The sequence below is a fragment of the Ooceraea biroi genome, chromosome 2 (assembly GCF_003672135.1).
Source record: "Ooceraea biroi isolate clonal line C1 chromosome 2, Obir_v5.4, whole genome shotgun sequence".
Lineage (NCBI taxonomy): Eukaryota > Metazoa > Arthropoda > Insecta > Hymenoptera > Formicidae > Ooceraea > Ooceraea biroi.
The window spans coordinates 9406902-9431454 of NC_039507.1; the positions used below are offsets into that span (position 1 = coordinate 9406902).

The 24553-nt window shown below is 43.3% G+C and overlaps 1 protein-coding gene across 1 annotated transcript in view; it reads right to left on the reverse strand.

Annotated features, from left to right (window-relative positions):
- LOC105282466 (zwei Ig domain protein zig-8) overlaps nucleotides 1-23034 on the reverse strand; it is a 251689-nt gene extending 228655 nt beyond the window's left edge. The window contains exon 1 of the mRNA XM_011344424.3: nucleotides 22777-23034. The gene's annotated coding sequence lies outside the window, so the exon portion shown is untranslated. The remainder of the gene's footprint in view (nucleotides 1-22776) is intronic.
- Between the last annotated feature and the right edge of the window lie 1519 nt (nucleotides 23035-24553).

A 24553-nucleotide genomic window follows, 5' to 3' on the forward strand; every position in this document is an offset into this window, starting at 1 on the left:
ATCGTATAGAAGAAATAAATTCGCTTATCGCCGATACTAATGCGAAGCGGTTTCTCCCTACTTTGTTGCGATTTACGCGCGCTCGATTTATTCATGATACGTGGGCATCCCTGTTACGTGTGCAAGATGCGTCAAGCTATTCAGTCATTATAAAATCATCACGATTATATTGCCAATGCCATAAATAAATAAACTATCTAAGTATAGACAGCATGCTTGTCATGGCTTGATATATTTTCCGCATTTCTTGGTACATACATTAAAAGATGCCTTTTAATTCAATCCTTCTATAAAAATCTGTATCTTTTTATAAAATAATACCCTGCAGGAAAGCTTTATAAAAAAAGAAATTTTTAATAAAACAGAGTTTTTATAAAAATTCTAAATTTGCAAATGTTCTCTGTAGCATACTCGTAATTTCAGAATTTTTGCCATAAATAACATATCCGTGAAAATAGCACGGATAATTTTAGTATCGTGTTTGAAAATAGACGCGAAAGCAATTAGGTACAATGAAGTTATAGTAAATTACAATATTGTAATTATGAATAACATAATAATGGAGAATAACATAATAATACAGGAGAAATAAAATTGAAACCTTTATTTGCATATTAGTGCTTATGAAGCATGTTAATTAATTAGAGCAGAAATCCGATAAATATGCTTACCTATTCATGTATTTATTTGATGTTTAACTTGCTTCTGTATAATATAGATATCGAAGTCGTGTATAACATATATAACAATAGCCTCATAAATTCGAATCCGGTACATACCTACGTAGTAGATTTTTCGTGAAATGCTTCCTATTTCATGAAAATTTCAGTCACTTTGTGAAAAGCCAACAAACGCGAAAAGGATTTCCATGAAATGCCACGTCAGTGAGATCTTGAGAAACGTCGCAGTTTACAATAAGCCTTCGATATATAAGCAGAGATATATATGCACATAATATATTATTACATTCAGTTTCTATTTTCTTTTCAAATATATCGTAGCTTCTAGACACATATATCGGCACAAATACTCTCGTAATCTCTTTCTTTTCTCTTTTTCTCTGAATATATTTTCAGTGTACGAAAACAGACGACTTAAACATTGTGTGAATGGATTTGTTCGAAAATATTAACTTTGAACAATTAAATTAATTATTTCGAAGGCACTTCACAGTTTATAACTCATCAAATACCTCGATTTCTAATCTACGTAAACATAAAAAAATTACTGTTTGGACAGCAGATAATGAATCTTATCATTCATAAAAGTGGAATTATCGATAAAATTGTTGTGTGCTCATCTTTAATTATTCGAAGGTAAAGAATGATGGAGCATTAATAGCAATTCTCTATCAATGAATCATATCGACAAACATTTTCACGATTCATCGCAAGAGATCTTGATAAAACAGCACAATCTTGACAAACTTCTAAAAATTGATAATAAATTTGCGAATTTAGGAACAACATATTTACAAAATTAATTATATTTCATGTTTACTTGATGATTTTACAGTCGAAATTGAAGTTGAATTAGTTTATCAATCGAGAATCGAAATACTTCTTCGTACGAAATTCTTCAATTTAAATTAATCGCGCTAAATGCTTGGCACTGTACGCAATCGAGCGTATTACACTTTCAAATTAGAGTGGGGCAAATAAAAGGGCCACGGTTGTCTCGTTCTATAACGCAAGGCATAAACATCTACGTAATTATCGTCACGGTTTCCTCCGGGTCGAATCAGCAATACCATCGCTATGCGAATACCGGCGCAATGGTACCCGTGAGGGTGAGTGGGCGGCTATCGCAAAGGGAAAATCGGAAAATTTCACAGCGCGCAGTCGTGTACGGAGGTAACCCTGATTAACCCCGAGGCAGCAGAAATTCCCGGGCTCGTGTGAGTGCTTAGAGGAGAGGGCGGCTTATGGGCGCCGATCGCTCCGACTCGTGACTTGGGTTGTACAGATGGCGGCGCCCAACGAGTGCTCCGTTTACAAGAACTAATGGATTTCGCTGGCTACACGCGAGTGGGTAACGACGCGTCGTGTAACGATCTCGTCGGTTTCTTTCGTACACCGGCGAATGATCGACCTAGATCGAAATAAAGGGCCAGGTAACGAGGGAGCGCTTTTCTTTCCCGCGCGCGCTGTTTCCTTCTCGTCCTGTCTCTACGTTGCTTTATATACCACCTAAAACGTGACGGGTATCCCTAACAATGTCCCTCTTTTTTTCCCTCCTTTTCGGTCCGCGTTTGGTTCGGTTCGATATTTGCTGGTAAACCGTTCTCTTCCTGTTTCTGGCTGGCGGAAGCAACAGATCTTTTTAAGCGAGCGGGTTTTCTTGAAGTGGTGGGTGGAATGAGTCGCGGCTGACTCTGGCAAACTGGGTTGTCTCTCGCGTGTCTCGATTCCATTTCGTTACTTTCCAATAAAACGCCTCGTACAGGCAAGACTCGCGATTTGTACCAGTTTCATAATCGCACCGAAAGTACTTTAAGACATTTCATTGCGGCAGATCCACTCGGTGGAACGCAATTGAAATAATTTCGCGCTGGAATGTCCTGTATTTTCGTAATGACCGCGTAATAGTTGAGAGTTTTTTGCCTCGAAGCGAGAAATGCCATTGCCGTTTCGAGATATACAGATATGCAATAGCGTGGTTTAATGTCGTAATTTTATTCGTTTCGCGTGTATAAAACAGACTCGGCGTACATAATTCCCGTTGCTTTTTAAATGTATGAACTGTACTCTGAAGATTAAAAAGTTACAACAGAGACGATAAGAGTATCGAATTTTCACTCGAAAGAAATCGGCGCCAATTTCGTGATCGAATTTCTTGCGATTTGACCCGTTTGACTGTGACAATGTATATTTTATGTAAATACTGATAGAAGAAGTCGAAGGGTATGTAATTACGGAATATTCAATTCTTGACACGGATGAGCGCATTGAAAGTTTTCGAACTTGCGAAAACGTTTGTTTGCTAATTCGTACATATTTTATTTTCTGTGCTTTGCATCCTTTAAGAGTCTTAAGAGTCTTCGCTATTCCTAGTAAGTTTTATCGCTTTAAGAGTTTTCATGAGATGCATGGCGATGCGAAACACGAGATCGTGTGATCAACGCGAAACGCCAATTTTACGGCTGACCGCACCATATTAGCACTCAGTCATAACACGAAACCGAAGTGCTATTCTTGCCTGCGAAGCTTAAGTGTCCCATTGGTCTTGGAGGGTTTCTTCTAAGGGTTGCGATACACGCACAGCAAACTCCTCAGAAATCCGATCTTTGCTCGATACATGACGATCCAATACATGACACAGGCGGCATGTACAATACGCGTTTCACAAATTGGAGCCGATAAATCTGGTTTGCTAGCAATTAACACGTCGAAGCTTCAGTTTTGGATATTTACTGTTACAGAGTTGTAGTTTGGAATGTTATTATAAATGAAATGTTAAATGAAAATGTTAAATGAAAGAGTTATTTGCTAAGACTAAAACAGATTCTATCATTGTGATAAATAAATGATCAATAAATGGAAAAGAGAGAGTAAGAGAGAGAAAAAGAAAGAGAAAACGGTCATATATAAATACGTATCGATAAGTATAGATAAGTTATATAAAGTGATATTCTGTACATTTGATTGCATATCACATGCTATTAGTACGTTTATACATATTTCCGGAAAATTAAATTAAATTTACTTATGCCAAATTATTACGTAACAAAATAAGCGATTGTAATGAATATTAATTTATATCACGATGTGTTTGTAAACGATTATTTTAATAGGCAATATGATCGTACTGCGGTGAAAGCGCGCTTAATTTTCGATAAATTTCAGCGTGTACCAATAGAGAGAGCTAAAGGAATATATTAACTGAGGTTCCAGGTGTTTTAATAGTATTAAATTATATCAAAAATCATATGAATAATTATATAATTATTAATACGTCACGCTGTTTCTATCGATGAGAAATGAAATAATTCGAGCAAGTGATCGTTTTAAGCACAGTAAAATTTATCGCAAAAAATACGGTAATCCCGAGACAGCGCGCAAGCAAAGCTGCACGCGTCTTTATTCCTGTTGTCAGCGCAAGCTGTCCCAGTTGAATTAGCCGTGTGCCGACTAGTTTGAAAAAAACGCGAGACCGAGGTATCACCGGCTGTTCGAATATAATGTCCATTGTCGCTCTAATCACGCGCGGTGATCGCGCGGACGGCTTGCACGCGCGCATGCATCGCGGGTACGCTGGGGTATCATCATTGACGATGTCATAGAATCGCGCGAGCGTGGGCGGTGCGGCACGGGCGATCCCGCGGCGTTTTCAATTGCGTTTGCAGCGGACGTGACGGGCCGCACGGCAAAGTTGGTGAAGTAAACGCGCGCGCCGAGCCGCACAGCCGCACGAACTGGGGCAAACCTGGCGCAAGCCGCCGTAAACGGGGATATGAACGTCGACGGCGGTTCGTAGGCGGGGTCGGTGCGGTATCGCCATGTGTGACGTTTTGCAAAATCCGCTCGATTCCACGCGAGTGCAGCGGCAGAAGCTTTCGATGCGGCGCTGAGCGGCTATCCGCCGGCGATTTATGCTGGACGCGAGCGCGAACGCGCGAGCGCGCGCCAAAAGCTATCTCCGATCGGTTAACCGCTCGCCTTTCTCTCTTCTGTGTGTGCATAACCCGCTGCTGATTGCTGCCATACCTATGCGAACTCAGTCGGCATTTAATGCGCGGTCCACGGTGTATTTGCGTGCCCGATTACGCGAGTTGATTCGAGCGCCGATAACAAATGTTTAGCGAAATTTTACTCAATTAACTTACGCACACTCGCCAACTTACGCCCCGTCCGCGATAATCCGCGTGCGCATTCGCGTGACTGAAGTTATGGGCGCGCTACAACCGCGGCGCATTAATATCGCATCTGTGGAGAGGAAAAGCACATTAAGAAATGTATTTTACGTTAGATATAATGCATACATGTGTTTGCTTATTTCTGATGATTTTTCAGAACATTTCTCATAAGAAGAAAATTGGTAATAATTTTAGACTAATGTAGCATCACGTGTTATAAAACATAGAAATGTCATATGCGTTTCTCTTGAATGTGTCGCTCATGTATGTCAAATTCGTTTAAGGTGATTGATCTAAGGTCAATTAATTTGCAATCAACTTTCGAGAGTAACGTCTTTCGTGAACGTTTAATGCGTTATGAGGGTTTAAGCGTTAATTGAGTTTCGTGAGAGAGTTGAGGGGTCGATATTGCGACACCGATATATCTCATTTCGCTGACATGCTCGAGTCGTGTTAAGCGAAGGTCGGATTGGACGGTGCCATTGATTGCTTTCCATCAATCGTAGGCGATCGTAACAATCACATATAGCATATATCTACCGTAGATATTGTGCGTGAACTGGATGCGTGTCACGTCTATAGATACAGCGTGCGTGTGTCGCGAGACAAACGAAGCAGTCAGCTAACCAATTGCCGATTGTTCCATATTTCGTAAAACAGACGGAGAGACGAGAACCAATATCAGAGGTCGAGCCATTCTCGCGAATAAGGGCGGCTAGAATATACGAAGTGTCGTGCGAGCTTCCCCTTTGTTTCAAGGTTCCCGTCGTTGAGAATCGTAAAACTTTTCTACACAAAAACATTCCATTCCTAATTGAAAGCATCGTCCTATTCGGAATATTTAAGTCGGACACGAGTTACATTATCTATAAATGTCCGACAATGGGGTCTCATGAGAGGCATTAGAAAAGTAACTGTTCAATTGCCTCCCTTTTCGGCAATTGTATTATATTTTTCTCATAATTATAATAACCTATTTTATTAGAGCTAATTTTACTTTGTGTACATTACGTACCATAAATTTTACAGTGACCCACACACGGCGCTGTCAAACATTTTGCACTAAATACTTCGTATCGCGATCTGCGATAGCGAGTTTAAGATGCTTCGCGAATCCAACTCTACTAATTCCACTGCGGTATATTCACGCCGCGCTATTACTCCACGATATTCTAACTTTGCTACCTAGTTAAATCGTAAATGATTACACCCCGTGATAAATACTACACTTGCTAGCCGGTTGTAGCGTCTCAAGAGTTAAATCGTAGCTCGTCGCGCTTTACGATCTTCCGAACGTTCGCAAAACTTATCCGATCTAATAAGCGGGCGATCTATCTGAGTGCCAAAGTGAATCGCGCCTGTTACAGCTATCACGGGCGTTGCAACCCTCGCATACGCCCTTCTCGCATGCGAGAATTAATACGACCCAATAGCGGCGATCGCGAGAAGTTTCGCGTTTCGCAACGCGCCTCGCGTCGGAAACGAGCGAACGTGAAACGCCGCGTATGCAAATCGCGGGGCGGTTCATCGTCTCAGACTCGTCTCGGGCTAAGATGGCATCTCACGCGCGATCGATCGATGCGCGGGTCGTTACGGCCGTGCTAGTAGACGCACCCCCACGGACAGCCCCCAACGACCTTCTCTACGAGGTATGTTGCGTCCTTACCCGCATTCACGCCGAATACCGTCTACCGGAATTCTATCGGGGTGTCCGTAGCTCGTCAGTCCCGGTCTACTACTCGTTCCGCTTCTCTAGTCTCACCTTAAGCGTCTATCGCTTCCACGGCTTCTGCACCCTTCACGAGTGCGCTCGACCCTCCCTCATATTTCCATTTTCCAACTACCAGCAACGATCTCATGACATCGCGACTTGTCATTGCTCTTCCTACGAGATTGTCCCTGTCTTTCGTTATCGAAGTACGCTCGTGGTCCTGAAACTCTATTCCGTGGGAATTCTTGACTGCGCATTTATGGCTGTCTATATTGCGAGCAAAGTAATCACGCTGCTGTTTCTGCTTGTTTTCTCCAATGATACGAGTTTCCACGGTGTTTCGAAGCATCCGTATCAATACGGAAGAAATACGATATAAATGATATTACGAGGATCGACGTGCGCACCTTTTCTGAGCTCGCCAGCTTCGAAACGAGTTAATAATATTTTTAATATAATCAGTTGGAAATTACGGATGATTTTGTAAGATTTGTAGTAACATTGATTGCATTATATGATCCGTTGTATATAAATAAATCAACGAAAGAATTTACAGTCAGAATATGCAACGGATTTTTTTATACATTTATGTTTTTATAGTATTTTATAGTTATTGGCTGGGCTAAAGTTTCTCTCATTAGTATCATGTATAAACAATTTTCTACCGCATTTAGTGTCGAAATATTGAATGAAATTTGTTAAGCACATTGAGTGTTGGATATTAATATTATCGCGTCGGATTAATCGTTTGTTTTTTCACTTGCAACTTATCTCGTATAATTCACGTTGAATTGAAAGTTCGGAAAATAAAAGCAGGTTTTGTAGCTTCTCTCGCGTCTGTACAAAAGCGCGATACATCGAGTGCATCAGTGTTAGACAGAAGCCACCTAAGCAATAAAAAATACAGCAAAGGTTGGACGCATCGGTGAAACACTCAAAACACTGCTGTTCTTCTCTCTTATTCAACGTTGCGAATATTTTCTCTCTTATTCCGATACTGTTCGTGAGGCATTCTCGCCAATAGGCGGGAACCGCTGCACCGCCACTCGAATGCTCGATAAAATGTTCATAGGCAAATGGAGATTTAACTCCGGTAAAGAATAAAAACCTCTGCGATCCATAAATTCCATTTAGATTTCAATTTCTGGCGTGTCCTCGGTTTGAACGAATAATTTTAGACGTTACGCCGAGATAATTATTTGATGTTAAAATTAAAATATGTTGAAATTCAAACAAAGAGAAAAAGACAAAAAAGGTGGTTTTAGTCGAAATTTGAGATTTTACCTATTGCATTCTTAATGAAATCCCAGATATCTACACCTTGCTGCGTTTGAATATTCTTTTGCAAAAAAATTTACATTGTTTAGATTGAGCTGGATAAACGTATAATATTACATTAAAATTTACCGGGGAAAAATTCTATGTTAGATTATATTTAGCACGCGAACGATAACAAGGATAGTGCACGTCAGTGAGAAAGAGGGTTAGAAAAAGTCAATAGATAGCCAAGGCATGTAAGATGCTGATACCCAGACATAACATGCACAGGGTGGATTAACTACTTTTTAAATTGCTAATGTAATTGCAGTATTTTGAATATTTTATATTCTTTAGTAGACACCTGGGAAAAAGTCACCCTTGCATAATGGAGAGACCTTAAAGTGTATAATGAATGTCGTGCAATACAAAGGGGAAAGTGTTCAAATCAGAAAGGGGTCCACTTGGCAAGAGCCTGACGAAGGCGTGGATTAAGTAAGACGACGCACAAAATCACCCAGTTCTTGAGCAGAATCGTCTCAGAATTTCGCGAACTGTAGAACTGATGAGGGTAATAAGCCGGGGGAAAGTAGAAACGTAATCTAGCAATGATCATGAGTTATCTCATCGCTCGAGCCGACGCCGAGGATCGGCGAAAAGTAAAAACGTTCAGGACTGAGAATGAGGACTCGGGCCAGAAACGTTAATGTCACTTGCCTATCTAGAGTCCTTCAGCGCGTTACTTGCAGAAAGACGGTGGGAAAGATACAAGGAAACAAGATAGCGGCGCGACGGATAGCACTGAAACCTGAAGTAGTCCTGTCGCGAGGCGTCCAGAGATAAAGGGCGCCGGCGGGCACACAACCTCTCCAGAAAGTGCCACCTAAAACTTTGAATCTCGCAACTCGTGCCTACAAAGTCGTACCCTTAAATCCTCCATCTCGCATTCGTCCTTTTTCTTGTTTTCTCTCTCTCTCTCTCGCTCTCTCGTTTCTTTCCACTCGGTTGTAGCGTCGGTCTTTAAAGCTACATCCACCTGCGAATTTCATATCGCTCTGCGTTGCTAGGTGGTTGCTGCGAACTCGCGGTCGTAAAGCAGCAAGTTTCACAACGTAATGTTTGTAAAATAAAGGGAATTTTATGCGACGATAATTGAGTATCATCCACAGAGAGAGAGAAGCCATATTCGGTCAAAAAACGAGATATCTCATACATGCACATATGTTATACCTATTAATTTCATTATAATATAGGTAACTATATGCGGAAAAAGATTATAATATGAAAAATATTCAGATAGAGAGAGGAAACATTTCATTCAATCGCCAGCAGCACTTTATATAGTTATATCTAATTTATTACAGTTATCAGGTATATCAGGTAAATGAATAAATTTACATTTTTAGAGGAAAGATATATCGTGCCACGATGATCCTTTGAATCGTTTGATTTTTCCCGAACAATAAGTTTTTGTTGCCTTTTTTTACAAGAGGGATGATTCTGATTGTAGCCCAGCTTGAATTCGCGATTTCCTTGGCATTTCGGTAGTTGCCAATCAAATTCCCCGGCAAAGGGGAATCACGCATCCACGCACGGTACGATCACGCGATAAAAAGAGGTTGCCAAGTTCCTTCCTAGCTCTCGTTGGACGCGTTCCAGGATTTCTCGTGGGCGCGTTTCCACCTCGCGATCTACGCGAGCTCCGACGCGCTCTTCCGCGCTATGGATTGTTCTAGGGCGCACCGTTTGTTTCCACGTTTATGGAACCTGCTTACCCTGTCGGGTTTCGCTTTACTGCCTCCTGCCGGGCCATTAGCCGCCGCCGCTTGGAGAAGCTCGCGGTGGCTGAATGAATTTGCGATGCTGCCGCCTAATACTTCGTAATAATTATTCCGGAAGTGGGGCGATGTCCGACACGACTTGCCCGCGTTGAAATTATTTCACCTCGCCTCAGTAAGCAGCGAGGAATTGTTCCGTGAAATTGGAGCGTTATCTGCGTGATACGGTAGGTAAGTATCGCGTAAAGACATAAATAGAAGAACGATCCATCGAAGTAACAATCTAAAATGCAAGAAAGGCAGAATGCAATAGAAGCGTTTGATTAGAGTTGTTGTTTGATGTAAATTTTCATACTCTATAATATTTGTTAGTTCTGAAATTTCCGCAAATAATTTTTGCGAATCTTATTCTACTTTTTGAAAAATCGCACATTTCAGTCGCGTGTATTTTAAGTACCTTGCACGGCTTTTCGTGCGATGCAACGTTTCAATTAATTTTCATCCAGCGAATCATACAACGCAACGCCGACGCGAAAGTACGCACGACGGGATCACAGGAAATTATATTCCATCGTCGTAGTTGCCACCTGAAGACTCGGCCGGGGGCTCTTCCGTCATTAAACCCGTCAGACGACTCGCACGAACGCTCGCGTGAAGCCGGCCGAGAATGCGACGCGTTGGGGCTGCTAAATGTACTCGCGCGCAAACGTTATCCACCCTCGGATGGGTATACGCTCGAGCGCGCAAGTTCTGTGTCCCGTCATAACCGCGTCGAAATTACGCGGTCCTTTTAATGAACGTAGAGGTATCACCCCCTCTGTCAGCTCGTTCCCGGGCGACGGGCGGGCTATTTACAAGCATTTCCATGCTTTCAAGCCTCGCAATATTTCCGCTATAGGGAAGACTGATATAAATCCCCGGAAATTTATCAGAGCTGTAAGCGTCCCTGTTAAATTTTTCCCGGCCCGCTGCACGTTGTAAGTTTTCTCAGGGATTTTCACCGGAATTGAAAATGATTTGCTTCGATAGTCTTGTTATGAAACTTGTGCTTGATATTAATTGCATTTGAACTATGTGGATCCTGATGCGATAGCGATAACTGAATTATCTCGAAACTTTTCCTGCAGGATTACATCGACAACTATTATTATACCATTATTATTCCATTATTATGTACTATTAATGAGAGATATTATTATTTCATTTTGCTAGCAAAACTTTGAAGATTTGCATTATAGCGCAAAAATATTTTAGATAGTCTTACATGGTTCTTTGGGAAAGCGTATTCTTTTTAAAGAATATAAAACTTTGAATATTGTATTACTACAATATAAATAAGAAAAGTTTTAAAGATATAATTCTGTTCAACGTTACCGTTAGCTTTAACTTTCAACCAGCATCAGTAGCACGCCGTACTAATTATCAGTTTTATTTCAGATAAACGTTTAATATATCGCGAATAAAAATGTCTTAAGAACTATCGATGCGTGGTAAAAACACGAAGGAGTCTATCAAATTTTACTTGAAGGGACGAAAGTATACTCAATTCATATTTTATATCGAAACATTTTTTTCTCCCCCATCCGAAAGTTCGAGAGATACATCCTATCCTCTTTCGAACTCGTCACGGCACCCATGAGACGTCGCGTGTATCCACGCGCGCACGGCCACGCGCTATCGGGCCAACATGTTAGGAAACCCATTTGCAAGAACGACGATTCTTTCGCCCTAAGTAGATAATACCTTACATTCGGGGCGCGCGATTGCTCGTTGCGGGCGGGGATCATGCGGCGAGCCCTGAGCGGATGGAGAACGAAGGGCCGAACTGGTTCGGGGGTAAAGAGGAGAAAGAAAGGTGCGCTATGGAACGACGGCTGTGTTACCTCGAGCGACAAACTCCAGCGGAGCGATCCTCGGGGAAATAAAGTTCCGAAGTGCGAAGAAGCGCCCCGCCGGCGACGACGGTGGTGGCAGCAGCGACTCCACCTTCGTCGTCGCAGTCGACTCTTCCTCACTTGACCTCCGGCAAATCGCGCGAGGAACGTCAGCCTCGTTGGCTTTCTCTTACATCGCGATTACCGTTCAAGATCTGCACAGGTGCGAACATGACCAGACTCCTTCAGAAGAATCAGAAGGGTAAAGCGTGCAGACTTTTTGAAGCCATTTGATTTACGTATAGAAAAGCGCAACGATGAAGTAAGATTAATTCGTAGTGACGTTACTATGACTTAATGAGAAATTGAAAATACGATGAACGTTGCAGTGATTTTAAAGTACAACAATTTTGATTTGAGTTTAAAGTATTCGCTCAGTTGAAAAGTTCGGTTCGATTACGTCAAATTTTATCCTATTACATTGAGTAGGAACGAATTATTCATCAAATAATCACCACCGTTATCTATGATCATAGATAACTAGTGGTTACTAGTGGTTACTTGGTTGATGAATAATCTGTTTCTACAGAATGCAATGAAATGAAATTTGACACAAAAATCAAACCGAATTAATCCCATATTTACGACGCATGTTTGAAGTAGTTGCAGCTTTTTTTACGTCCTACTTATTACAAATTAAATTTATCCTTTTTCACGTTACGTTCTCTTACGTGTTTATAGATTTTTTATAATTAACGCGTTACGACTTAAAAACGAGATGCTTCTCTTTTGAAAATATACGAGTGAAAGAACATAGAGATACTTATTTGAAACTGTAGCGCACCCACTCGTTCTATGACAAAGGATTCGAAGGAACTCAAAGAAACAATTGCGTAAATTTTAATTAAGCCTCGGTAGAGTGCATCTCTTCAATGAAGATTTCTTACGATTAAAAGCAACTCTCAGATCTCCGTGACGCAGATCGAGAGTTCTTTGTGTCCGCCGAGAGTAAGGGAAAGTTAATAATGTCTCATATAATTAATTACGATTTTACGCCCAACGTATTTTCCCGCTGTCAAAGTTATTTCTAAACAAATTGTGAAGTCCTTACGAGATTATTCCTATTTCAATGCCATACAGAAACGAGTTCAAAATTAAAGTTTCAAAATTAGACTCAGTTCATTTTGAATGTGAATAAAACGTATACAGTCCAACTTCTGAATTAAACCGATCTCGGCGGTGAGCTACTCGTGAATATCACAGTCGGGATTGTAAAACCAACTTTGCTGAACATTTGAGAGTGCAAAGGTTTAATAAATTTTCGATATCATCATAATTGAGAAAGATTACGAAGAGCCGAAGGATCAATCCCGATCAATCCAAGGGAGATTTCCGGGCTCATTGACATTATTCCTTTATAGCTTCATCCCCGTCGTGTTCGTCGAGGCGGAAGGGATCCTCGGGAACTAGTGCTCTGTCTTAGAAACGCGAGATTTGACTCCCGTCCTCCACAATCCTCCGTCATGCAAAATGGAAGTCAGATGAAAAGTCACGGAGTCGGAGAAAATGCGATTCGCCGGTGAGATTCGTTGCATGCCGAGGAATCAGCGGTATACGAGACCTGTGGCGAATCGCGCGAATCAAAATCCGACGCGGAATGCGAAAATTAGTCAAGACAACACCCTTTCGTGCGTTACAAGAGGGCTGGAATAATCCCGCTAGATATTTTCAACATCTCGCAAAATATTCCATCTCGTTCGAATAAAACGGTGAATAATACATACCATGACAAGTTTGAATGATATTTCCTAATAATGAATGATATTTCCTGACAATGATTCCCGACAGCGTCAGACTGTGATATTTCTGGTCGACACAAAAGTATCACACGAAAGTCATACTGATGGTTTCGCTACTCCGTGCCATAAAGTCGCGCTATTCATTATCCACGGCGTCGCTTATCCAGCGTCGTGGCTGTATATTCCATAGTCATTGTCGCCTAATGAATATCTCGCTCCAAAGCGGATGCGGCATCCGACGTTAATTACCACGCATCGAATTAATATTCCGCATTTATGGTACCGCGCGAGAAATCGGTGACTTCCCTTTCTCCACTCGTGCGTGTGCGCACGTGCGCGCACGTGGATCCGTTCGCGCTCGGTGCAGTTAAAACGCTACTCATTACGACGGCAACTCGGGCAACTCCAGGCTCGTATATCAAACCGAGAGGGTCACTTGTATATAATTCATCCGAAGCGTGCGAACGCGAGCGGGCACGCGCGGCCCGTACGGTGTCGCTTTGTCGCTGCGCTTTTACGGCGTGCAGTAAAAACAAAATGACCTGCAGCCGCACGGGGGGTCGCGATACCGCGCGACATTTGCATAAGGCGTTGAGAGGCCAAACGAGAGGGCACGCCAAATAAATCCTCGTGATTTACGCGCTCGTGACAATACGCGCGCCCGTCCAAGCGCGAACCTTGATCAGGCGCGCGAGAGGAACATTTACGCGCGAGATGGAATCCACTGTGGCAGGATTTCGACTGCTTATCGACGAGCCTGGGGGATACCGTATGTTGTATCCTTATCAATCACTGTCCTCCATCGAGGCATTATCCTTACTTATATGTCCTGATGTGATCCGACATATACCCCTCGGACCTCGGGACCTCGGACGGCGGATGGACTTACAGTTTCGAGAGGAACGAGAAAGCAGATAAGAATCCGAGAGATCGGAGAGCCAAGGAGATCAGCAAAATGGGATAAAAGCACGAGAAAATTTATCCGTAATTACGACTTCCGTGAATGGAAAACGCTTTTCGGTTTTCCCAGAAATATTGAAGACGCGGATGAGAAAGTTGTAGTCGAACCGAAGTTCGTGATATCGTTTTCTTGTTTAACCTGAAATATTCTGCGGCGAACTTCCTCGAAAGTTTGCGTGTTTAAAAACACGTATATGATACTTAAAGATTATGTAAATTTTATTGGAATTAGATCATCGGATTCTTTCGACGATGCAACTTTTAAACACTCTTGTCTTATTGTTATATGTACATATCTTGTCTTATCTCGCGATATTGTTAATCACATTTTTTTATATACACGCGATTTCCTGAATTTTTGTCGTTATTCAATACTGCTGTCTCCCCTCAAGAGAAAACTGTCGATCGATTTACAAGGATATGCGAAAGTGGATAACGTGTCATCTTCAGAGGGCCCTCGAGCATGTGAGATCTTTGTTTAGGCTTGCGGAGGGACTGGATTTAAAGTTAAAAGAAGTGTAAAAGAATAGATAGAGAAAAGGTGAGAGGGGAGAAAAATTCGTACGTATTATATATCCCACCTGGGGAAGAGAGTGCGTCAGACGGAAAGATATGTGCGATAAGGAAGACAAACGACGAACGATAAAACGGCGGATGGCATCCCGGGAGTCGGCCTTGCGCGCACGGAGGTCTGATCGTTATTAATGAGCGAAGTGCGTCGTTACAGGCTTATTATCCGGCCGTTCTAATTAAATTGGATTAGCGCAATGAAGCGTACGGTGAAATTCTCGGTAAATGGTCCCACCTCGATCCCGCGCTGCGTCATTCCTCCCCTCTCCTGACGACGACGACGACGACGACGACGACGTCGTTGCCGGCGACATGCGACGTCAACGACCGCGTGATAACGTCCTTTTGACGAATTTGATTAGATATATATATATATATAGGTATATACGCGCGATTATTATTATACATACCGCTCTTCTCCATTTAGGTGTAATTTCTTCGCTCGAACTGTCACAAGTGGTATTAGTAAGGACATTATTACTTGTGCTATTAGAACGTTATGGTGTGCGAACGAGATACAAGATATATTCGCGTGAACGTGTACAGATGATTCTATAACCCATCTTCGGTATCGGAAATTATTCTCAATTATAGAATCTCTGTCACCGTCTTCCGATTACTACTCCCTTGCTCAGTTTTCGGAAACTCTAATCGCACCCTTGGAGCTTCCATAACTTTCACGATCGATTGGTTTAAGTCATGCGTCAGCTGCTCGCTCTCGATTCGCTTATTAATCTTGACATCAAACGGGAGAGGGAGACGAGATAGAACGATCTATCCTGTAAAGAACATCCGAAACATTAATCGAATTCACAATCTGACGCGCGTGCATAAATACATGCACGTCGTGCTAAATCAACGGTCGAACGCAAGAATGTGCCCAATTGGATTGAACTTTCGTAAATAGATTAAGCGTATCTGACTGGCGTAATGTGATGCGCCAAGAGAACGATCATCGATCAAGAAAAGCGACCGTTGGGATTTAATTAGAATGTCGTCGTCGTCGTCGTCTTCGTCGTCTCTCGCTGACGAGTCAAATCGCTGCCTCCACCATCCCGCCGATTCTCATCCGCCCTTAATTATTCCGGCCGGTAATAACTCACGTTTTAAACGTGCCGGGAGTGGTAATTGGCGCGAAATTAATGTAAAGTTTGGATCATCGGCCGCGTATGTGGATCATTGTACGATACCGCCGATCACGCGCGCGAGCGAAGAGAGAGAAAGAGAGAGAGAAAGAGAGCGTGGAGATCCTAACACCCATCACACTTCATCGACGCTAAACGAGCAAGATGAAAACTGCAAGAGAGGAGGTATTTTCTTGTTAAGGTCGCGACAATGACCGCGAGAAATGTCGTGGATTAAATCTTGTGAGAAGCAACGCGCGCGACGCGACGCCGCGTTTATCCGTGTAACTTTTGCTTTTAATTAAGCCCGGAAAGTTATCCGGCGTTTCGCGCGCGCACGACCCTCACTCTCCCCTTTTCTGTTCGCACCAACGCCGACGTATTAACATCCCCGTAGCTTTTCCAGACGGTGAGCCGCGGTTGGCGCGTGAGCAGTTAATTAATATCCGCGATTTCGGACGGCAGGCTTAATGCGCCGCGTTACCCGGCGAAATTTTCGAAATGTGATTAAGCCGCGTCGCTTGCGAGCGATGCGGCCGGCAAACGAGCGAAAATTCCTCACTTTTTCCGGCCGGATCGCGAATTAGCCACGAATCTAAAATAGGTCGCTGTAATACGATTAACCGCGATGACAGCGAATGTTAAGCGCAAATGTCGCCGTCGAGCAGAGAGAGCGCTTGTATATTCAGCGTTGAATTCTCTCGTACAATGAGTGCGACCCGATCTGGCAATGTCATTAAGCGATTCGTTGGTGCATCGGTCGTTAACACCGCACGGACAGATCACCGTGACCAATTTATCTCTATTTAGTTGCGACGGCAACGTTTCCCATTTTTACACAAAAACGGTTCATTTGATCCTACATGGTCCGTCCTCTCCCTCTCATCAGTGTAACATTAATCAATCGAATAAAAGTTACATCGGACACGGTTATATCGTGAAACGTTCTATTCATCAACATTTCTCAACGATAAAATAAACATGAGATTGTTAAATGCTATCAAGTATGCACAATAATGTCAATCGTAACGGCGATACACATGTAACAGTCTTATCAAGCTTTAAATTGCTAATCGATTGAGCGTGCTTGCTAGTCATGTTACGATCAAATATATGCGGAGAATGCACGATTTCACTTTTAATGACTGGACATCAATGGTGAACATCTGGTTTTGACGAGTTTAAAATTAATATAGAAGGTATAAGTGAATAATGCGTATTAATAAAGTTGTGGATCATTTTGTATTTATGATATATTCATGTATATAATCAAGAGTTTACGATCCGAGCGAGCAAAGGAATATTTCGCGTAGGGCAACAGAAATCGTCATTTCTCCGTCGCATATCGCGAGAATTTATAAAACGCGCGCGTCTTCTTATTGACGCGGCCGTCTCGTTCCGCCAAGAAAATCGTCGCTACAATTGCAAAAACATTGTCAATGTATGCGCGAGAATATTTTCTGCCCTCTTGCCCTCCTGTCCTTCTGCCGCTTGTTCCCGCTGTAATAACGCGCTGGCATCATCAATTTCAATCTCGGAGGCTCATCTTTCGACGTTCTTAACTCATAACTTCTCGTGACAGAGTTTTCATGCTCGCCGCAGACCGTGTACCATGTTGAAAGAGACCTTACCCCGGGATTACCCGCTTACCTCCATCCCTCTCGTCGGTAATCTCGCTTCACAGGGGTACGCGGAAATACCCCGCTCTCTGTACACCACACGATAAACCGCTTGTAACGCGGATAAAACGCGTGTTAGCCGCGTACTCGCGAACAAACAGCGGTAGGGTTGACTGCAATTAAGACGTCGAACTCACCCTCTCTCTCTTTCTCTCACGCGGTTGGTCGTTAATGGATTTCTAATTTGCTCCCGTTCGACCTGTGACGGCTCGAAGGCAGGAAAGAGCCGAAAGGGACGAAGACAAAAGGGTCTCGAGGAACTGGTGGAAGTCCGAAGGGGATGCGAAGTACAGGGAAGGTACGCGACGCAGGCAGCGATGTTCATTGTCCTGTCGCGGGAGTCGACTTTGGTAGGAATGACAGGTCGATATCGCACGAGCAAAAAGGTAAGACGGCTACGGAGGCAAGCTGGAGACAGGAAGTTCTTGTCCTTCGTGCTTCGTGGAGTAGCTTGTGCAACTACGTAAAGTATACGTATTATGTAAAGGCGAGGCAGAAACAGCGTGTAAGTACCGGTAACGGAAATTGGAAACTCGTAAGTGCATGATGCGGAGATTACGTAACCGGGATAGACAGTTCGATTCCGGTGACAGCGACTGCGTAAACAATTTCCGTTGATACAACAGTCGAAATTATACGTACATATGTATGTACGGGCGCGTGCAATGTACATGGACGATGTGCATTATTTTCATACATTAGACTGCGCAAAATACACACGTATACATTTGTTTTCGTGTATAGTATAATACCGCTGCTGATATTAGAAATACATATTGAAATATAACGTAACAGAGGGATGTACAGGGTGTCCCATGGGAAGTTGCTGAAAGTAAACGATTGGTTCTCCCCTCCATGACTTCAGAAAAGGTCTTACGGTTAACGGTCGTTCATCTGAGTGTCCGCAGTTTTATTTTGGTTGTGGTAGATGCAAGTCCGTGCGCGTCAAAATGAGTGATCTGACGACGGAAGAAAAGATTTATCTTGTCGAGTGCTTCTTTTCCAGAGAAAAAGTTTATAGCAATGCTTACAGGGGGTTTCGTACTAAATACGGAACACATAAAGTTAAGAGCGAAAACACGCTGAAAAGATTAGAATTTATTATTTCTTTAAACGTATGCGTTACGTCACTCCATTTTTTGGCAATAAATCTGCATTAAAATAATGTTTTGTGTTATTTTTATCAGAATTATCGATAATTTTATGCAGTATGGAACTATCCAAGACCGTAGACATGATCTGCCAGGTCATTCTGTGTCTGTAGCTGCAGAAGAAAACATTGAAGATATTAAGAAGTATTTTGAAGAGAATCCAAATTCTTCCATTCGGAAAGCTGCCCAAGCTTTTGAAATATCCAAAACAACGTTACACAGGATTTTAAAACATTTCCTGAAAATGCATCCCTATAAAATAACATCGCATCAATTGCTAACCAAACGCGCTATGACGAAACGTGTGGAATTCTGCAAGACGATAAATGGAATGTTTGAAGATGGAGAACTTGATGCAAACTTGATAATTTACACGGACGAAGCACATTTCTGGCTAAATGGTTATGTTAATAAACAAAATTATAGATTTTGGGGGTCGGAAAATCCCAACGTTTCCCTGGCTAAACCTTTACATCGACAAAAAATAACAGCATGGGCTGCGATCTCGGTAAAAGGAATTTATCTGCAATTCTTCGAATCAACAGTCACTGGTGAAAGTTACAAGCAGCTTCTCGAAACACAATTCTTCCCTCATGCAAAAAAAAAGAGGTCTGGTCAGAGGATTTCATTTCATGCAGGATGGAACGACACCACATCGAACCCAGGAGGTCTTCGAAACAATCCATAAAGTTTATGGCAATCGAGTCATCGATCTGGGATACCCCAAAGTTGCCCAGGGGGGGCTAGAATGGCCACCGTACTCGCCGGATTTAAATCCATGTGACTTCTTTCTTTGGGGATACATTAAGGACCATTGTTATGCCGGAAATCCAGAAATAATGTCAGATTTAGTAGTAGCTATTAAAAAGGTCGTCAGCAACATTAAAAACGACATGTTAGAAAAAGTTTTCACAAGTTTTCGTAAAAGAATTGATTTTTGTACAAATTCAGATGGTGCACACTTTGAAAATATTTATCATTAGCTTACTTGATTATTAGCATATTTTTCATTAATAAAATAAACTGATATACAGACATTTTGCTAAATTTTATTTATACTCATTAAAAACTGCAGACTTTCCTCTTTCCAACGCAATTTTTGTTTTTTCAATAACTGCATACGTTTAAAAATGACAGCTGATTAGTTTCAGCAACTTCCCATGGGACACCCTGTATAATGATGGAAATGTGATGCGCGCGTAATAAACAGTTAATTTTACCGGTAAATATTTTCTATGACAAAGGCGATATAATAACAAGATATGGCAAATATTACATGATATTAGGTATAAATGATATAACTCGTTGTACACATGGAAAATACATATGTGCATAATTGATGCAGATAGATAAATTTATTATCAGAGAAATTATCAATTACGTGTGCACTACAACTTATAGCTAGAAAGAGGGAAAGACGACCAGTCTGTAAAACAGCTCGAAATTATCAGAAAGAAGTCGCACGCAAAGGAAGCGTTCGGAAGAGCACCGTGTAAACACGACGGAGAGTTACTGGATTATAAAAAGAGATAATCCTCTCGAGTGAACACACTTTGTGGTTTATATCGACTAACAGTGGGTCGAGTCGAGAGACAGGAAACATCCGGCTCGAGAGCAAGGATAGACGGAGCCAGAGCGCAGAAGAAGAGAGGGGGATCACTTGTCGACACACCACCGCACGTAATTTCCTGACGGCGTTGCCATGCCTAGAAGAGCAAAACGCCGAGGGGGTGGAAAACTGGGGCGGCTCGTAAAATTAACGTAACTACATCGAAGCCCCGAGCCTTCAACTACTCTCGCACGCGCGCGCGCGCGAGAGAGAGAGAGAGAGAGAAGGAGAAAGAGAAAGAGCTACGTGTCTGCGCTATGATCAATGGCACATCACACAGCGGTACGAAAGCTTACTCTGCTCGTAGGACCGGAATTTATAGTGACCCGGCTCACAGAGCACTATACCCGGAAACTCTGCAATCGTGACGGATAGTATAATAAATTAAATTAAGAAGAGATAGGGCGCGCATCAAAGGACGATGCGGTTAAGTTGTGCCGAAGCCGAAGTGGCTTTCGCGATGTACGCTTCGCGCCAATCGCATCTCTAGATTTTCGGCAAAGACTTCGAGCTTATACAGTTTCTAAAAACTTGCGATAACTTGCATGAGAGACAACAGATAATGCAACGAATACGATTTTTAATTTGCCAAGAGTATGTTTTACGTTGCTCCAAATTTGCGAAAAGCCATTGGGACACATATAACGTTGGTTGTATATTTTAATATATTTTAGTTTCAAAGTTAGCTTCTCGAAATAATTGCACATGTAATCATCTACTTGTGATACCAAGTTTGATAATATCACGAATTTGTATTCTGATCTTGGCGTATGTGAGAAAACTAAAGTGCAAAGCATGTAACATTTTTAATTTATGAAAATCTCTGACTTTTTCTCTGAATTTTTTTATTTTGAAGAATGAATGTAATTAGAATATTTAACGCCTATAAAAACGAGAAAATTCACAACGGTATTGGAAAATATGTCTGTACTGAAAAAAGTGTATATATTTTATTCGTCTGTAAATTGTTTCAGATAGAACTTTTTATTGTATAGAAAGAACAATAACTAATAATTAGGTAGTAACTATCTTGCTTATCTTACCGCGTTATGTGCACGCATAGCGGGTTAATAACAGCAAAATCAACGCATCGCCAGGGAAACATTAAGATCTTAACCACGCAAACGATGGCTGTGCGATGATCAATGGCACGTTACGCGCCGTGTTAAAGACTTATCTACTCACATAGTCGAAATTTATACTGATCTAAGTAGCCTTGAGTCCTGAGAAATAAACGGCCTTTTCGCACTATAAAATTTATGTATCACGCATACTAATCAGAAATATCTAATGTCATTTCCAAAATAGCAAAATTTCCACACAAAAACCAATCGATTCGAAGTGGAACACACGTGACATGAAGAATTACTGCGACAGTAATGCATCCGCGTAAGTAACAATCACAGCAACGATTTCGGGGGATATCGATAATCTGCCATTGATAAGAGATTAATGTTCATGATTCGCGAGTAAATCTCACAATAGAACAACACGACTTGATGGAAGCCCTGATAATACAATGTGCAACACGCGTCGACAGAAAGCTTTGTAATTCACCCCGAGATTTGCAGAGCGTCTAGTGTTTCATTTTGCTGATCGGGTTTGCAACGGTCCGAATTGAACACGATGGAAATTTCTTTGAAGATTTTAAACGGAGCAAATCACTCTGCCAAACGGATAAGAGTATCGAGAAGCTTACAGCGATGCGTCGACGAGTGACAAAAATCTCTTGCCTTCCATTGAGTAACTGCGACTCTGAAATTCTCTCCGCGGTCCTGGAATGGTATGATATGTCACTAGATGCCCCCCGAGGCCTAATAGTTTTACGACGAAATCCCAAACGATAAATTTCTTATGGGTGTCATGGGATTTAACGACATTTAGCACATTGGCAGCGATCGTTCAACGCTCAAAATAGAAACTAAAATTGACGGCTTTATGATTAGAAATGAATAATTAACGAGATTAGCTCTCATGATTTCATATTGTGCTTTTATGTACAGTACTTATTTCAAATATATGTATGAAGAAAGCATATACCGTATATATTGTATATATAATTTTATAAGTAGATAGAGTAATATGTTAAAAATCTATCGGATTTTCTATCGAATCTAAAGATTAATTAGTCTTCGTAAAACAAAATTTCTCTTCTATATACACAATTGAATTTCATGTAATTGAATTTCACAGCTATTATTGAATTACTCGACAAAGGCGTTGCGAATAATCTTACGCGAATCCATCTATCTGATCGCTAGACAGGTCGCTAGACAGATTTCCATCAATTTCAACCCCTTCAGCACGACGTTGACTACCAACCGTAATCCGTAATCGCCTTAATCCAAACGAGGCGACACAGACCGACAACACTACGTCATTATCGTGATATCATGATTTAGGACTCACTTGCTGCGCGGGAATGTGGCACACGGTTGGCCCTCCGCGAGATCACCTCGCGTCACGGCAGGGATGTTTTCGGGCAGATGATCGCTGACCTGCTCGTCGCGCACAACACTCGCGGCGGGAGCCGTGTCGGCCGATCGCACGACACCGAATCGGCAAATTTTCAACAACCCTCGAAGGAGGGCTGCAATCGGGGACACATGATCCCCCTTGCACCGGGAGCGGCTCGATTCCCCGGGTCTCTGATCGTATTCACCACGTATTCACAGCAGCGAGATCACTCGCGGAGATCAGTCACTATCCGCACTTTACGCGATCCGCGCTGGCTGGTGCAGCGCGCGAGAGGGTGAGAGCGTATTATCGGCCGCACTCGGGGACGAAACTTTCTTGTCACTGCGCCCGACGACGACGATGCACTGGCATGTCGCACTTCGCGCGAACTCCCGCCTGCGCTCGCAGGTTGTCGCGTGCACTCCCAGGGTAAACGCACTATCCCACACGGTCCTTCTCCTCGGCACGGCCGTCTCACCAACCCGTCAATGAGAGTGTCTTCTCTCCCGCAGATGAAAGTGTGTCACTCGAGGAAGTGGTCGCGCGATCGAACGTCACTACGGTGTCGCGTACCCCGATGAAGGAACGTGATCCCGGTTACCGATCCGCGCGTTGTCCGGGTGCCCTTTGCACTTGGAATCGCTGCGACGAGGGGGTTGCAACGTACGGACGGACGCAGCGAGGGCGATCGCTCCGGGCAGTGAAAATATCGGCTATACGTCACCGATCCGCGCACGTATACGCGCGTAACCCACGATGGGTGCGAACACGCGCAACTGTATAGATGTATGTGTCGCGTATGACGCGGATGTATATATGTACGTGTATATGTATGTGTACGTGCAGCACGTATCGCGCGCGCGGGTATCAATTTTTCGCGCTCGCGGAACGCACACACGCGGGGGCACGGTCGACACGCATCAGCCCTAGGAGAGACCCTTAGGCCGGATCCGCGGAGTTTCCTTTCACCTCGATTTTCGGTCCCTCGCCACCCCCGCGTTGCACAGGCGCGAACCGCTTTCAGAATTTCCGAGGGTCGGGCGACGCGCACGCGGGAGGGAGCGTTGCCGCCGTTGGGGTGGGAGTGCCAGGGGGACCAGCGCCGACGATGGAGGGAACGAACGGAGCACCGGGGTGCGAGTGGATCGCGATACGGGAGGTGGCGGACCACTGCCTACGCTTACGTAGGGGAGACTGTACTCCCAGCGCACAAACCGGTCACACGGCCGGACTACCACCAGGCAGCACGCCAGCGCCGCGGCATCGGCATAGGGAGTAAAGGGTGCCTCGTCAGCTCGATGTGCTGATGGTGATATCGGTGGTTGTATGGTGCTCTGGCTGCTACCGTTGCCGTCGCCGCCGCCGCCGCCGCCGCTACCGCTGCTGCTGTTGCTGCTGCTGCTGCTGCTCCTGGGTAGTACGGGCGTGGAGGAAAGATTGGAGGGGATAGTGGAATATGAAGGAGGGGTGGCGCAGGCGTTTTAGTGCACCGACGCATTGATCCCTGGAATTCGTGGGGACGACGACAAGGGTCGAGCGTGTGTCCACCCTTCGCGGAGAAAAGAGAGAAAGAGAGCGAATGGGATGGGTGGTGGAGAACGTCGACCGATTTACTCGCACAGCCAATGTCCACACCTGCGGACCGTGGACGGCGAGGCCGGGATTTGGTGGTGGAGGGCGAGATGTCATTGATCCGCGATCGTGGATCACTGTCGACCGATTCGTGAGA